General features: G+C 42.4%; 1 protein-coding gene across 1 annotated transcript in view; it reads right to left on the reverse strand.

Moving 5' to 3' along the window:
* The window catches only part of MYOZ1 (myozenin 1), a 516,347-nt gene extending 501,329 nt beyond the window's left edge, over positions 1-15,018 (reverse strand). Inside the window, exon 1 of the mRNA XM_078643228.1 lies at positions 14,836-15,018. The gene's annotated coding sequence lies outside the window, so the exon portion shown is untranslated. The remainder of the gene's footprint in view (positions 1-14,835) is intronic.
* Positions 15,019-15,542: the final 524 nt, after the last annotated feature.

A 15,542-nucleotide genomic window follows, 5' to 3' on the forward strand; every position in this document is an offset into this window, starting at 1 on the left:
AGACAGGGGGGCCCGAATAACCCAAAGGCATCTGGGAATAAAGCAACTTAAACAAAAGCAATGCCTAAGGTAAACGTTTTTTGAAAACTATAACTAAATTCTAGAAGAGACACCATTGCTCGTCCTTTCCTAACCTAAAATCATGGTCATAAAAAATAAATCTCAGTTGAATCAAAGCACTTGTTTTCCTATATAAGCTAGTGCTAAATTAATCACTCTTAAAAGGATTATTAAAGCTGTTTATTATTTCTTTAAGCTTATTTTTTCCTTTTTAGTAACACCTATTTTTGCCAAAACATATATATACAAACACAAATATACACAATTTATACAATACAAACAACCAACATTTCAAAAATAACCAATTTGCTGGTCTAAACAGCCCACAACTATTTCAATAGAAGGACGTTGACTTATAATTATGTCACAACATTCCCTATATCCGGTCATGAACAAAAAGTATATAAGAGCTTTGAAGGGTCAATTCCTTTCTACCTCCAAATTATATCGAGCTCCTTATCTATATAATGTCATTTATTGTATCTCAATTTTCTTATGTTGATGCCTTTATATATGCAGTCGACGCGTTTCAGCCTTTTTCTTAGTCAGGCCTCTTCAGGACTTTGGGGCAATTCAACCAATTAAATCCTTAGGTCAACATCTCTTGTAAAAAAATCAGACATAGAGAACTCTTTACAGCTCACAAAGCGTTTGTGGGGGAAATGAATTTCGGCCCACCGTGTATCCACCTCCCGCTTCTAAGGGGTCACTGCTCCCATTTCATAAAGGGCAGATACAGCGTCGCCTTAAATCGACCACCCAGTGTGAAAAGGGACCAAATCACCAACTGCTCCTGCAACCGCGGGAACGCCGACTATCAGAGTTGCTCACACCTGTTGTGGGTGCCATCATCAGCTTTATACGCTGCTCAGCTCTTCAGGTGCCACTTACCCAGTGCACCACAACTCATGGACCATTCTGGTTGCAGATTGGGTGAACACTGTTCTTTATCCGGCTAACCCCATGATGCTTCACAGTTGTTTCTGCTCTGCTGTTGTATTCTGTTTCACCTGTATTTGTGATCACTGTTTGTGGGCACTGTTTAAGTTGTTGCCAGCACCAACGACTCCATGAGGGCTGGCTTACACTCACCCCACACACATCCAGCACAGGCATCACTGTACATGTGAACCTGGCAATAAAGTTGTTGAGCACACATGCCCGTAGCCAGTTCAGAGATCTATCTGAGTGTGTCCGTGTGCTCATGATGTATTCATTAGGGCCCCGGGCTCTACAACATTACATTGTGCCATGTACAGAAGATGCAGCCATGTCACCGCAGGCAGCGGGTGAGACCTTGAACATGTAGCTTTGTCGTCCCCCACTCATTACATAAGAGGAGTGAACTGGGACGGCATACGCCAGTCCAGCTTGGGGGTGTGGATGATTATCCTGTGACTCTGTGTGTGGTTCAGTACCTGAAATGTGCATAGGCATGTGTCTCTGTCACAGTGTGGGTCTCCATTGAGGAGTGTAGGTGGTCCCTGATGGGACTTAGACACCCACATATGTGATCTAGTTCGGCATTCATGAGGTAGAACCCCACCCGCACCGGTTCAGCCACCCCCTTCTGGCAGTCTGACACCTGGCCTTGGAATGCAATGTGTGTTTTGGAGGGCTGCTGGGAGCCAGCCGTGGTGGTGGGTGCGTCCAGCTGTGTTGTGTGTGGAGGGGCTGGGGTATCCTCGATGCAGCTGGGCTGCCCTGCTCCTGGAGGTCGATTGCCTAAGATGCCCATGAACTGTTGTAGGGCGTCGGTGTCGGAAGTGTGGAGGTCCTCTTCAGTATCACTGTGGAGTTGTCTGGTCTGCTCTTCTGGAGGTGTTGTTTGTCCCCCTGCAATGTGAAGGGGAGATGCATTTTAACATTGTGTTGACATGTATGTTGACGCATTGTTCAAGTTTACATATAGACTGCATGACAATGTACATTGTGGCTGTTTGGGAGGAGTGGACTGTTTGATGCGGGACAGTGGACATTTGGACTACATGACGTAGGTGAGGTTGTACACGTACATTTTCATATCACAGTTTCCTGCTCCGTCAGATGTGATTGGCCATTTTCTACGCACAAGTGGACCCAGTTGTGTCCTCTGTCCTGCAGTGCAAGTGTTGCACTGTTTACCACATTGTCGTCCATGTGGATGTGCTGTCATTGCTATGTGTGTGTGCTGCATTGTGGGAGAGTCGCACCTGCAGCTGTGATTTTGCTGCCCCTTATCCCTTGGAGGCGGTGTGCCTTTGACTTTTGTGCGCTTTTAAGGTGCTGTGATGTTGGCGACTTGGGTTTTTTGTGCTCTTGGACGGTTTTTGTACTCCTGCGCATTGTTTGTCTGCAGATGTCTTGTTGATGTCAGTGGTTATTTGTGCATGTGGATGTGTCAGGACGTGACCTGCTCTTTTACGGATGTGGTCCACACTCAGTCTTGTGTCGTGCACAATGTCATGTTGATATACTCCAGCCATGCTGCTCATCATGTGGTGTCACTTGCATTGTCAGTGTGGCTCACAAATAAGCATATTTGCTGTGTTTCGCACGGGTGCATGTGTGTATGTTGTGGGATTGGTGATGTGTGGGGTGGGACCCCTTTGGGCACATGGTGGACGGGGGCCTACTTGTTGTTTGTGTGTGTGCTGCAGTCTGCCACGGGGATCAGGGACATGACCCAGGGTCATTGTGGGTGTGCGGTGTGCTACACATTGTTGTGCATGTGTGCCATTGTGTCCGTCCTCACCCCGTCCCCCTAGTCTCTGTTCCTTACTCACCCTGTTGATGTTGTGTCAGGTCATGTCGAGCAGTGTCCGGACTCCCGACTCCTTACACCGTCTCCACACTGATGACTGTGGCCACCATTTCCTCCAGCTCCTCCTGTGGCACAGGACTCCCACCTCCATTCACTGTTGCTGCCTTCCTGTTGGCAGCAGGTTTCTGCTTGGTTTGGCTTTTCGCATCATTCCAGTGCATCTTGGCCTCCTTGACACTCCAACTGCATTCACAATAGAATGCCATTTTTCCGTCTGTGTTGCCAATGACACGGTGGGGGTGACGGACAATTGCTTTTAGTGTTCTGTCACCACTGTGATGATGATCCAGTTGTCATGCAGACTGTACCCCGTCTTCCTCTTCCTCTTCTCCTTGGCCTTCCCCGAGCCCGAGGTTCCTTGCTGGTGGTCTGTGGGGTTTGTGGGATTTGCGTTGACCTGGGCACTCGGTCTGATTGCATCCATGTTGCTATTCAGTTTTTTTGGTTTTGGTGTGTTTTTCTTGTTCTGTTTTTATAGTGCATTTTGCAGCATGACGCTTGGGAATTGCAGGCCTGTCGCTGGTTATCAGTGATTTTTGTATCACGCTTGGCCTCATTGCAACTTTTTTCGCGTTCGTGTTTCGCATTTTTGCGGCGTTGCATTAGTTTTATGCGGTCATTTGAGGCGTTATCGTAGGATTAATGCATGGTGCCGCCGGCTTGGGAATACCACGTTAATACAGAGTTATTTTCCCACTATAGACTGCAATGTGAAGAGTTGCGTTAAGCTAATTTTGCGATGGTTATCACACGTTCTTGAGAATATCCCCCATATGTTATGTTATGTTATGTTATGTTATTTTTATGCTTCTATAGCGCACAGCCACTCCACAGAGTATCCCGGCGCTTTATCGAAGGTACCCACCAGAAAGGGAGAAACATAACACTGAGGGGACACGCAAGAACAGGAACGCAATACCAGAATTAAGGGAAAAGCCATGTTTTAAGAGCCTTTCGGAAAAGACAGAAGGCTAGAGGCCTGTCTTAAAGAAAATGGGAGGTCATTCCAAGCTTGAAAGTATTGAAAAAAAAGAATTTTGAGTGACTGACTGGGAAGGTTGTATCCCATCACATCAGTGATGTTATCAATGAAGTAATTTGAGATGCATTCATAAACGTCACTTGAAATGTCATTAGTTATACCATGTGTGAAGCAATGAACAATATATGATAGTTGTGAATGTTTATGCCACGCTTAATCTGTCATCATGGACTAGATATTCTATAGTAGGCTACCCGATTTCCCTTTCCCTCTTTCATACTTATTAAAACATCCTCTCTCAACAGGTTTGAGGAGTGCACCAAGCATTGTTACAAGTAATTTGTGGAGGATTATGTTGTTGACCACTTGTGAATACATCTCAAATAGTTCATGAAGGCGAGCACACATTCAATATGTATAAAGAGAAATGCTTGTCAACCATATGGAAAATTCGAAAGATGTTTGTGCATCATTTATTCTTGACTGCTCACCAAGATGAGACATAATCATGCGCATCAATTCATAAACAGCCTTGGGGTAGCAAAAGTGACATCACACGCCATATTGCTTTTACTTTCACGCACACACACACTTACACATACATTCACACATACACACTTGCTCTCACCTGCAGGCATGCACATAACATAAATCTAAAAGCATTTTTTACTTACCTTAGCTGCCAAGGAGGGTCATATTCCAGCTAATTGAACTCCATTGCATTATTAATATATAATATTTTTCAAAAATGACAAAAAACAAGAAAAGTGAAGCCCAACTGATGTCCATAAGGAAAAGCCTCCCCTGTATACAAGGCACTAATTTTACCACCTCTGAGGCCAGGGGTGGCAAAGACAATCTCTGGGGTCGCAAGGGCCAAGCCAGAGGTCGCAGTTACAATCTGTGGCGAGCCATAACGGATATCAATGCACTTGATTAAACGTTTCCATACATTTCAATAAAGAAATTATGTTTAACACGCGTTAAAAATCATGGTTTTGAATGTCAAAGTGGGCTTTGCCAGGTGGTACAGAGACCTGCAAGCATCTCTTTTTACCTCAGACGGTGGAAATGTTACATTGCAAATTGGCAGAGTGATTTAGTGTGGCACACATACATTGGCAAGCATGGCACATTTTCAGGTTGCACAGTTCAAAAATCTGTTGTGCTCGAATTATTTAGAAGGGGAGGTGGAGCTGACTCTTCATAATCCCCAGTAGATTTCAAGGGAGATCTGGCTTAGTCTCTCATTCTGCCAAAATGCAATTCTTTGAGGACGTGGACCAGGACCAGCTCTGCTAAATGAATTTCAATGGCTCTGTCCATCACTGTACCTAAAACTTTTTCATTCTGAGTTGAGGTGGATGCCTAGTTAAGATTTGGAGCAGGTTTCTATTCGGGTTTATTAGAAGCTCTAGTATGCCAATTCCTATACCATCATCATAACGTGATTGTCAGTCACAAAGATCCTCTAAAGTACATCTCTGACCCTACATACATACATTACGGACACTAAAAATAATTTAGCATACAATATTTGTCTTCCAAAAAATATAAAAACCGAGGGGTCAGTAGACAAAAAAGTACATCATCCTATTTTAAAACTTAAAATCCTGTATCAATATAAAACCATATAAAACAATACATACCATTTATAATAAAAACTTATATTATTAGAAACTATAGCCTAGGAATATTACAAAGGACACTTTGAGCGTCTAATCCACAGGGCCATCCAGAATTAAGCTCATCCAAATACCACAACCCTTCTAGTATCTGTACTATGTGTTCCGAGCACCTGTAAGAAATGTCCTGGACAAGTGAGCCTACACAAGGGGATAATCCACTTAGACCTCAGAATATCATAATAAGGGCAAAAGAATAACAAGTGGATTAATGATTTGGAACGTCCTTTACATGCACTGCATATGACATCAGAGAGAACATGGTTGCGCCATTTGCTACAGAACACTTTGGTAGGGTGAGTCTTATACCTAAATTGAAGAAACAATGTCCCTGCCAATGGCAAAACAATCTCATCAATGGCGTCTTCAAAAAGTGGATAGGGTTTAAAATCTAAGAAATGTTGAGTGAGTGAACCTGTAGGATAGACACATTTTTCACCATAATAAATTCCCAAAAGAGTCCTTGACCCTGCTTTTCGTGGTTGAGGACATCTCCTCCAGGTCAGTCCAATACTCCCCCATCCCCTATTTTCTCAATAGTTCCCTAAGGAAGCAGAACCATGGGATTTTCCTAACCCTGGGCAATCCCATACTATCCCTAAGTCCTACTCAATAGGGGTTGAGCTCCTTGGTCATCCATAAACGGTACCTGAACATTAAGTGATTGAATTGTGAGCACTTTTTCTATGCGCCGGATCAAGAAAGATAGTAGTCAGTTGAGAGCAAGCTGGGAGATTTAAAAGAGATCTTATGAAACAATGTTCGGTCGCAGAGACACAGGCGGTGTTCCCATTTCCTCACAGTACTGCTCCATAAGTAGCTGAACCTAAGACTTTTGTGTTATACATTTTTAGTGCTAATTCCTATACACAGTGGCTTGCATTACGAGGTCCTCCAATTTCACCTTGTTTCAGCCTTTTAAGTCTCCCTCCCCACCCACAGTTACAGACACAAAGTACCAGTAACTTTGGGAGGGGGTTCGATTGGGTACTACAAGTGGAACTGGGAGGTTCAACTTAGAAATGAGTAATTACCAGGGAATTGGTATTACTTGACCCTATTCCCCTGTTAGGTTCTCATTTTGCCCTAGAATTTCACCCAGACATTTCTCTTGGTGATATGTACCAGCTCTGTGGCAATTCCGCAGACCATGAAATTTCAAAGTGGCTGGTAACATTCATTTTCTGGATTCTAATATCATGCTTACATATCAGACATGTTTATATAAAGAATATATAAAGGTAAGTAGCAAACAAAGAACCTCACTAATGCAGGCATGAATGCAGAGAAACAAATTGTAATCTGTCAATCTGTTGATGCAGTAAAATGTCTGAGCATAAATTGACAAAAGTACCTGTCTTATAAATTTCCCTTTTAATATTCCTGCTTTAAATAGTTCAGTTCCCTAAAGCACATCTAGAAAATGGCTGGGCCTGAAGTGCTATAGATAGGACAGCAAGCAACTGGGAACAGACACATATGTGTCAAGGCACAAGGCAAACTGGAGACCATCTCTGAATAGATACTTAAAATGAATTTTGGGCAATAAAGATGTCAGGAAAAGAAGTTACATACATATGCGGTGCTGGCAAGGGAACAGCTGTTCCTTTTGAGTCAGGAATGAACTAAGGATCAGAACAGACGAAAACAAGATCCCATAATATGCCAAGGAACAGGAACACCTAGAGATTTTTACCACAAACCCTGATAAGATAGTTGTGATGAGTCATGATCTGACCAAAGATCAATTTCTGCTGCAGTAGCCAGGATAAACAATGAGGTTGGCTTCCAAGTAGCTGGAGTAGCAGATAAAATAACCCATTTAAAGTTCCCTACCTATGACAGAGATTTTTTGTGTGAAAGTGCATCCACCAACATGGCAGGATTGTTTTTTGGAAAAAAAGATTAACTATCGACAGACCACTTCATAGTAGCATGGTGGGCCGAACATAATTTTTTTGTCTTTTAAAAAAAAAAAACAAGACACGTCTTTGAAAAACAAATGCTGAGAGTTTTCTCCCAGGTGGTGAGGGACATTTCTGCATGTTTCATGCAAGAACCCCCAACTGTGTGCATGGAAATCTCAGCTTGAAATAGGCTGGCGGGAAAAATGTGGGAGATGCTGCCCCATTTAGAGCAGCCCCTCATATAATGCCATTCTTACCGGTACATGAGAGTGAAGGCATTTCTGGCAGTGGATCCAGCTGAATCTTCCCTACAGGAAACACATCAGTTCCCCCAACTCCACATACGTTATGAGAGCCATGAGTTTGGCAGATGATGCATCTTCTGATTTTTGGTGGATTTCCACTCAACTCAAAATAAGGCCCTAAATTTATCATGTTTACATACACTGTTTGTCTTGAATGTATTTCAGAAAGTAGAGTCTTAAGTATTGACTCTTCCCTTGGCTATCAATGTTGCCCTTCTTTGTTGCAGCCCAGAATTCAACTGCAAGATCCATGGAAGCTTTTTGATCCAGAGTATGATAGCACAGTTCTCAGATGATACAACCAAAATCTGGCAGCATTCAAGAGAATATTTATCACTATGAGACACACACAATTTGTATCATATGTAAGTGCAATACACAATTTAAGAAACAAAGAAGATGTATTTTCATGGCAGTAGATATATTTTTCGGTACTTTAACCTCTTCTTTATTACCTCCTGACACCAGTCTGAAGCTCACTCTGACATGATTTACATATCCACTTGGGAGGACTCTCCTGTGTTTGTGGTAACTGCTTGATTCAGTTGATGACACATTACGGAACTGCATTATTTACTATATTTGGACTACTGTGATATATACTCGATATTCCGGGTCGGATTTCATAACTGGAATTAAGGACTGATTAGAAAGGACTAATGAGTTGAATAAACTCGATGAAGTTGTAGGGACATTCCCCCAAACAACGAAACACGTGTTGGATACAGTTCAAAAGAGGTCATAAACAAGAGGCTAAAGTACTGAAAAATAAATCTACAGCCAAGAATAGATGTCTTCTTTGTCTCTTACATTGCATTGTGTATTGTATTGTATTGACATATGATACAAATTCTGTGTGCCTCATAGTGATAAATATTGTTGCTCAATCCTAGGATTGAAATTGGGGAAGTTGGGTCTATCTCCCTTTTTTTAGAGCACTGCGGGCAAGAACCCATGTCATTGAGACTGAATATGATTGCCCTATGAGTGTCCCAACCCTATCAAAGCACCTATCTGAGTGAATTAACGCATTTGAGAGAAAACTCAAGTCAAACCTTTTTAAAGAGGCCTTCCCATTGCATCTGAAAGCAACTAGAACTACCATGATTCAAAAAAATTGACTGGGCATCCTAAGTGCATTTCAGCTCTGGGCAAAGACTGAATATGCAATGTCAAATAAGATTCCCAAAGCTCTACATTTTGGGGTGTGTCTCAATATGGTAACTATATTGCTTAACTTTAGGACTGATTTCAACATATCATCAGGACTTCAAAGGGGTTGCCCCTCCAAAGCTTGTGCTTTTCAAACATTTGAATAAACAAATAAGAGACATTTGGAAGGGTTGTCGGTGCGGGATTATGACAACTATAGTTCTGCAGCATGGTGTAGGATATGAAATGATCTTTAAAGTGTAAAGTTTGAGATTGAAACACTTTATGATTGTAAACTCTTATACTGAATGAAATTAACAATCTATGTTTTAAGGTGAGAAAGTTTGTATTCATAAAGGGCGAAAAGAGCATACACTGGAATTCAACTTTTAAAATTACAACTGTACCTTCACTCCTTTAACATTTAGTCAAAAATGATCAAATAACAGGTCCATATTTAGGAGCAGAGCAATTATTTTCCTGAAAAGATCAAAAACATGCCAAATATTCTGATGTTTGAATGCTCAGAAATATTCCTATGTTTGAACACTCAAGTGGTAAAAGTATTATTTATACTTTGACTTTAGCAGATTTTGGTGTCTCCCCTGTAAACTATATCACTTTTATGTATTTGCTCATTCATTTGTTCATCTCAACGTCCAGCGTTTAAGCCCTTTCAGAAACCTCCCCAACCTTAGTTAATTTAGTCTTGTTCCCATTGCCACATGTAGAATATTGTGCGAAGTGGGGGGGGGAAATCATTCCTTACTTGATCATACCACAATCTCTAATCGCTATACTGTCTATAATTATGGAATGCACGAAAGCAAAGATTTGTGTCTTCTTTTCATCCACAAAGTGTTGTGATCCTTAACCAGCCCATAAGGGCATCTACTACAGCCCATCCTTTCCTCTCCAGTCTCTTTATTTTACATTAAAAAAAGGTCTTATTTCGTCTACACTGTCTTTGGACTAACTTTAATGCTCTTCTCTAAATTTTAATTCTTCACATTTTTCTTCTTTTACCCCCAACTCTGCAACTGAACTTTTCATGTTTGAAAACCCAACACAAAATGTTGGAGTGGGATTTACTATCCAATATAAACCAGGATTTGCATTGGAAAGTATCTCAAAGGAAAGCAAAGTTGCGCTATGAGTTACTTTGTGCTACTTTGTATCAAGGGGGTATTGTGTGTCTGGTACATGCCTGCTCCGATTGAATAACCCATGGGTTTTGATGCTGATCCCTATGTATTAACATTCGTAGACAGGGATTACCCAATGAAACCTTACACCTCCTCAAGGCAGGTGTAACGAGGAGAAACGTTTTCATTTCTCCTTATTGTTCCAACTTGGACGTGTGCTGCATCTTCTTGGCTCAACTATTTTTCTGTATTATTTAGTCTCTATTTTATAGCTCCATGTTCAATTTCTGTTTCATTTTTACAAGGGGCTACCCTTCAATATTCTCCTTTCATCACATTTCAGGGGAGAGGATGTGACTAAAGGTCAGAGCTGCCGACTTTGGAGCTGGGGAACCGGGTTGGAGTCTCGGCGTCGACACAACATCTTGTGATTCTGGCCAAATCACTTAAACTTCCATGCCTGCCAAAAATGAATGTTTCCTTGTGTAACGTAACAGGTGCTCATGTAAAGTGCTCCAATACCTTTGGGTCGAGTTCACGCTATATAAATCTTCAAAAAAAGAAAGAAACAATTTTTCAGTGCTTTTCTCTTCTCTCCATACACTGTCTCTTCAGTTGGCCCGCAATTTCAGTTTCTTTGTTGTGTTTATTTGTATTACTCTTTTATCTGCTTTCTACTTGGCTTCTCTTATCTAGTTCAATGTAGACACGTGTCTTTCTGGTTCTCCTTCTCACTCCTCATGTCCAGTTTCCCACACTGTACGACCTTTCTTTGTTTAAATCTTTGACCCTTCTTACGCCGTCATTTTGTCTCTTATTTAGGATGTCTTCATTTTCGACTCACTTCTTTCACAGTGGCGGATCCTCCGCTAAGGCAGAGTAGCATCGCCCCACTATTCTGCAGCAGCAAAATAAAGGAAAAAACATAAAATGTGAACAACTAATGTCATTATCATTTCTATTTTTTCCTCCTTCTGCGGCAGCCTTGCTGAGGGGGCAGGGCTGTAAAGCAGGGAAGGAGTGGTTTGCCCACTCCTAAGTGTGCAATGACTGTTTGGTTGGCCCTTTCGGGCCTCCCAAAACAGTTGTGCACACTGTCCCTTTTCTCCATGCAGTCTGCATCACAGCCTGTGTGGAGAACATGCCCACTCCTCCAGCCAGCGCTCAGACCACTCACAACGCTGCATTACAGCATTGTGATTAGCTTAGGGGAGGGATCGTGCCTGCCTGCTGTAAAGACTTGTAATGTTCTTATCTGCTCTGGCGTGTTGGAGAGATTCTCTACTTCGGTTCTTCAGGGTTCTGGTCTGTCCAAGGTAAAGGCGACCCCTTCTGGTAGCCACGGTACAGCTGACAATGAAATAGCCAAAGCAGACCGTGCCCTCCAAAAGGAGTCCCAAGAGAAAAAAACTCAGTAGGGAAAAACTCTGGTGGAAGTGGAAACTCCAGGAATTAAGAGGAATGAAAGAAACCTAAAAGTAGACGAAGAAGACCAGGAATGCGAACTGGAATAGAATTCTAAATCAGGAACAAGGTAGGCCAACAGGAATCACAGATACACCAGGCAGGAGAACAGGATACCAACAGGAGTGAGGACATACCAGCCAGAGCGAAGACTGTTGCAACGCAAGGGAATGAATGATCCAGCCCTTTAACCCCTTGCATGCGGCGTGAATTTTCACGCTGTGCGGCCGTTTTGAAGAGTGGGCGGGATCATGACGGTCCCCAGCCGTCATCAGCACACTTCCACTGTGATGCATGACGGTCGGGGGCCGTCATCAGCTTAGAAGGGGTTAAATACCGACAAACAGGAAATGACAAAACAGGAACATAAAGTGACCAAACAGGAAGTAAGTAACCATCATCTTCGATAAGGAAAAGGACAGTGGACGGAATAGGAAGGTCGTTATCTTGAATTGGTAGAGCAGATACTTCCCAAGGCCTTCTGGGAAGAAGACTATGGAAACATGGGAAGGCAATATGGCCCCAAAGAAGACATGAAGAAAGAAATATATATCCAGTGAAAGAAAGGTAAGAATACAGTGCCCCAACATGTGAAAATAAGAAGCCGCAGCTCCAAAATAAGAGCTGCGGCATTCCTGTCATTCAAATTGTGAAATAACGGGCTGCTGCGTCGCGGCACGCACCGACGATGCCAAAACGGAAACAGCGGGCCACTGTGCAGCACCGCAACACGCTTGAAGAATAGGGGGAGGCACCACGGGCTGTATCGTGGCCCGCGAGGAAACTTAATCTTTAAGAAAGCTCCACTTCCTTAACATTATATTCTCATTTCCAATGTTACTATCACTATAACCCATAATGCCACATTTTTTGACCGATAATTTTTACTAAGATCAGTTCTTTGACACCCCTGCCTAATTTAATACATTCCCACTGTATTGTAATGTGAATGGATTTATAGCGTGCTTACTACCCCTGATGAGGTGTTGAAGCGCTTTTTTGGCGAGCAGCATGCTACTCTGGAACCAATAAAGTATTAGTGGTGAATTAGTATAGTGAAAATATGAAAGTAATTTGAGTGGTAGCTGTTAGTCAGGTATTTGGATTGAGCAGGATAGTGGAGGGATAGAAGCGGGAAAAAGGTTTGCATTTATTTTGCGCTTTCTATCCTTGATGGGGTGTTGAAGTGCTTTTTCGGCGAGTAGCATGCTACATGTGCTGTTCCTTTCCTTGCCCACTTCCTCACACTATTTCAGTGTTTCAGAAAGCATTTTACCTCAGCTAATTCCTGCATGAGTGAGGCAGAAAAAAGTCATACTGACGACTGCAGCTTTGTCTGAGGGTTGTACTTATGTAAGGAAAAAGTGAGAATATAATGCACTCCACTCCACTCACTTAGGAGTCAGCTGTTACATTTGTGACCAGTAAAATGTTTGAGATCTTCGAAACTGCCTTGTTTTTCTCAATACTCATTCCCCTCACACTTCTTATGCTTTGTCAACTGCTTTTGCCGCACCATGTTCATTTTTATACAATGGTTGTTGTTCCCTTAGTCTGGCCTATTTTATGTTAGAATGAGTGCATATCTATTCATGTGTGTATGTAGTATTTGTATAGAGCGAACCTAGATGATCATACCTATAAACTCAAAACTGAGAAGTAGTGTGATGAACTAGGACAAGTGCCAGCCCTCCACTCAAATATTTCAAGCAAGATGTGTTTTTACAGGAAATAATGGGGCAACAACATTTCGCCAAATCACCAGTTCCAAGTTTCAAAAGTATGACTGCCACAACTAAAGTGATAGCCAGTAGGCATGTTACTAACGCAATATGTTTGCGTTTGTTATTTTCATGGTGGTATTAATACTTATCTATCTTTCATTAGGTCACGAATGGCGGTGAGAACACGGGAGTCGCTTCTTTATACTCTGTTGTAGCAACTAGACTGGCACAGTGAGGCAACGCGAGGACCACACCTCCTCCAAGATTAGAACGAGGGAACCGTCTCAGGTGTCAGAAAGACCTCGCTTTGGGCCCTGCCCGACTCGAGAAAACCGCAATCCTGTGACCAGGGCCCAGCAAGTGACACTTGGATCGAGTCCAGGCTGGGTGATCCAAATTGCATGCAATGGTCTATAAGGCTTTGACTATCTTTCTTTCAAGGGTCCGTAGTCGACACCTCTGTGCAGGACTCTCGACACTTTTATCCAGACAGCGCCCAAGTTTGTTTTTGGTAGAACACAAGCACTAGGTGACCTTGATGTCTGAATGAATCTTTCCTCTCTGATAATTCTCTTCTGCTTTCACACAGCCCACAAGTACAAGGTAAGGACAATCTAGCGTGGTACGCCCACATGCAACCAATGTTCATTGGTAAGAAAAGGCAAGATCCTCGAGTCATGGATTAGCTGTTTTATATTAAGCTTCAGACTGTCTTTTAAAGAAGCTCAATCTGAACTTATTTTCTTCGAACCCAGCACAACTAGCCAGTCATGTGAATGGACTGACGTACACTCTGTTTACTCATTTCACATGCAGCGTATCTCTTCGATTCCCCACCAGTGCACCGGGACCGCATAACTATCCGCTGCTCAGCTCGGATTGGCGCGGATTTTCAGATCAACCAAACCAATTTTCAACATGCCTAGGTGTCATGATTTCACGATGCGTTTTAATCTCGAATGTTATAAACTTAAAATACGTTTTTTAAACCTAATCCCACGGCAAGTACGGAAAGGAGTCCGGCCTATGGGGTGAAACTTTCATCCTTGAGTAAACTAAGACATTTCACTAAAACCCTCACTTGCAAGGGTGCAGGAAAACACCGGTATTAGAGCACACAACAAAGTAGAGGCGCAGGACATGGGAAGCCATGCAACAGGCTTCATGAACAGAAGAAGCACTCGGGGATGGTTCATGTTACCTCCTAAAGCCCCCTGCAGCACACTCAAAAGGCACGTCGTGTCCAAAGTTAGAATGCGCGCTCAGCGGATTTTATGCCAAGCCTTAACAGGTCTGCTGCTAAAGCCACCAACGTTTAATGGAAAAGCCCACAGCAGACCTCATCAGAATTTAAACATTTTGGTGTCCATCGACTATTTGTTTTGTATATGTACATTTTAAGTGGGTGGATGCTATGCATTACTGTCCCTATATTTTAATATTTTAGTATTGATAATCAAATTAAGTTATTGAGGATGATGAAGCCGTCTACGTTTGTCCTTATTCTTTCGATTTCATCCTAAGTGAATATTACTTTTGAACGCCATATAATGAATCCCAAGGCCCCATTAAATCAACAGAACCGTGCTGTAATGACGATGCTCTTACCTTTCTGTTGCTTTGTGAGGTCAAATGGTCAGGCTAGGGTTCTTTGCAGACCAGCGTGCGCTTTTGGTGCTGTTTTCTTGTTGTTTTGGCTGGAATCCTGGGAGCCCCGTGTTCCCGAGAAGAAAGCAGGCACACGTCTGGGAGATGGTGTCCAAACGGTAGCCTCTGCTCAGCACAAACTGCTGATGCAAAGAGCAGTGAATTTGACTCCTAGGGGTTTTCGCTTGCAGAGGCATACTGGTGTTTATTAATAGTAGAAGGAGTGATGGGGTCTCGGATGGCAGATCCGCAAATGAGGGGCGGGAGGACAAAGAGTTGACCTCAGCACTTCTGAAGCATATTAATTATCAGCTCTGAAACTGAAACACATGCCTAGTTTATAGATACACTAACATGTTCGTGTGTTAATGTTAAAGCGTATGTCTCTTAGAAAAGCTGGGCATCATGCTTTCAAAGCCAAGCCAAAAGGAGGTTGTTGGTAATGAATGGTAAGGTGCTTATTGATGTATAAAAAGGCTTGTAACAATTAAAAAGAATGAACCGTCCTTTTTTAATATTTAATTTCCACTCTGTACATGCACATTTTTTTTTTTTACAATGAATGATTCTTAAAGTTCTTGAACATTTTGATATTTTAGGTCACTAAACCTGAACCTCCATTTCCACATTACTCCTAATAAATAGTACACCGCAATAGGAAAAACCTG

Source organism: Lissotriton helveticus, chromosome 5_1 (assembly GCF_964261635.1).
Source record: "Lissotriton helveticus chromosome 5_1, aLisHel1.1, whole genome shotgun sequence".
Classification (NCBI taxonomy): Eukaryota; Metazoa; Chordata; class Amphibia; order Caudata; family Salamandridae; genus Lissotriton; species Lissotriton helveticus.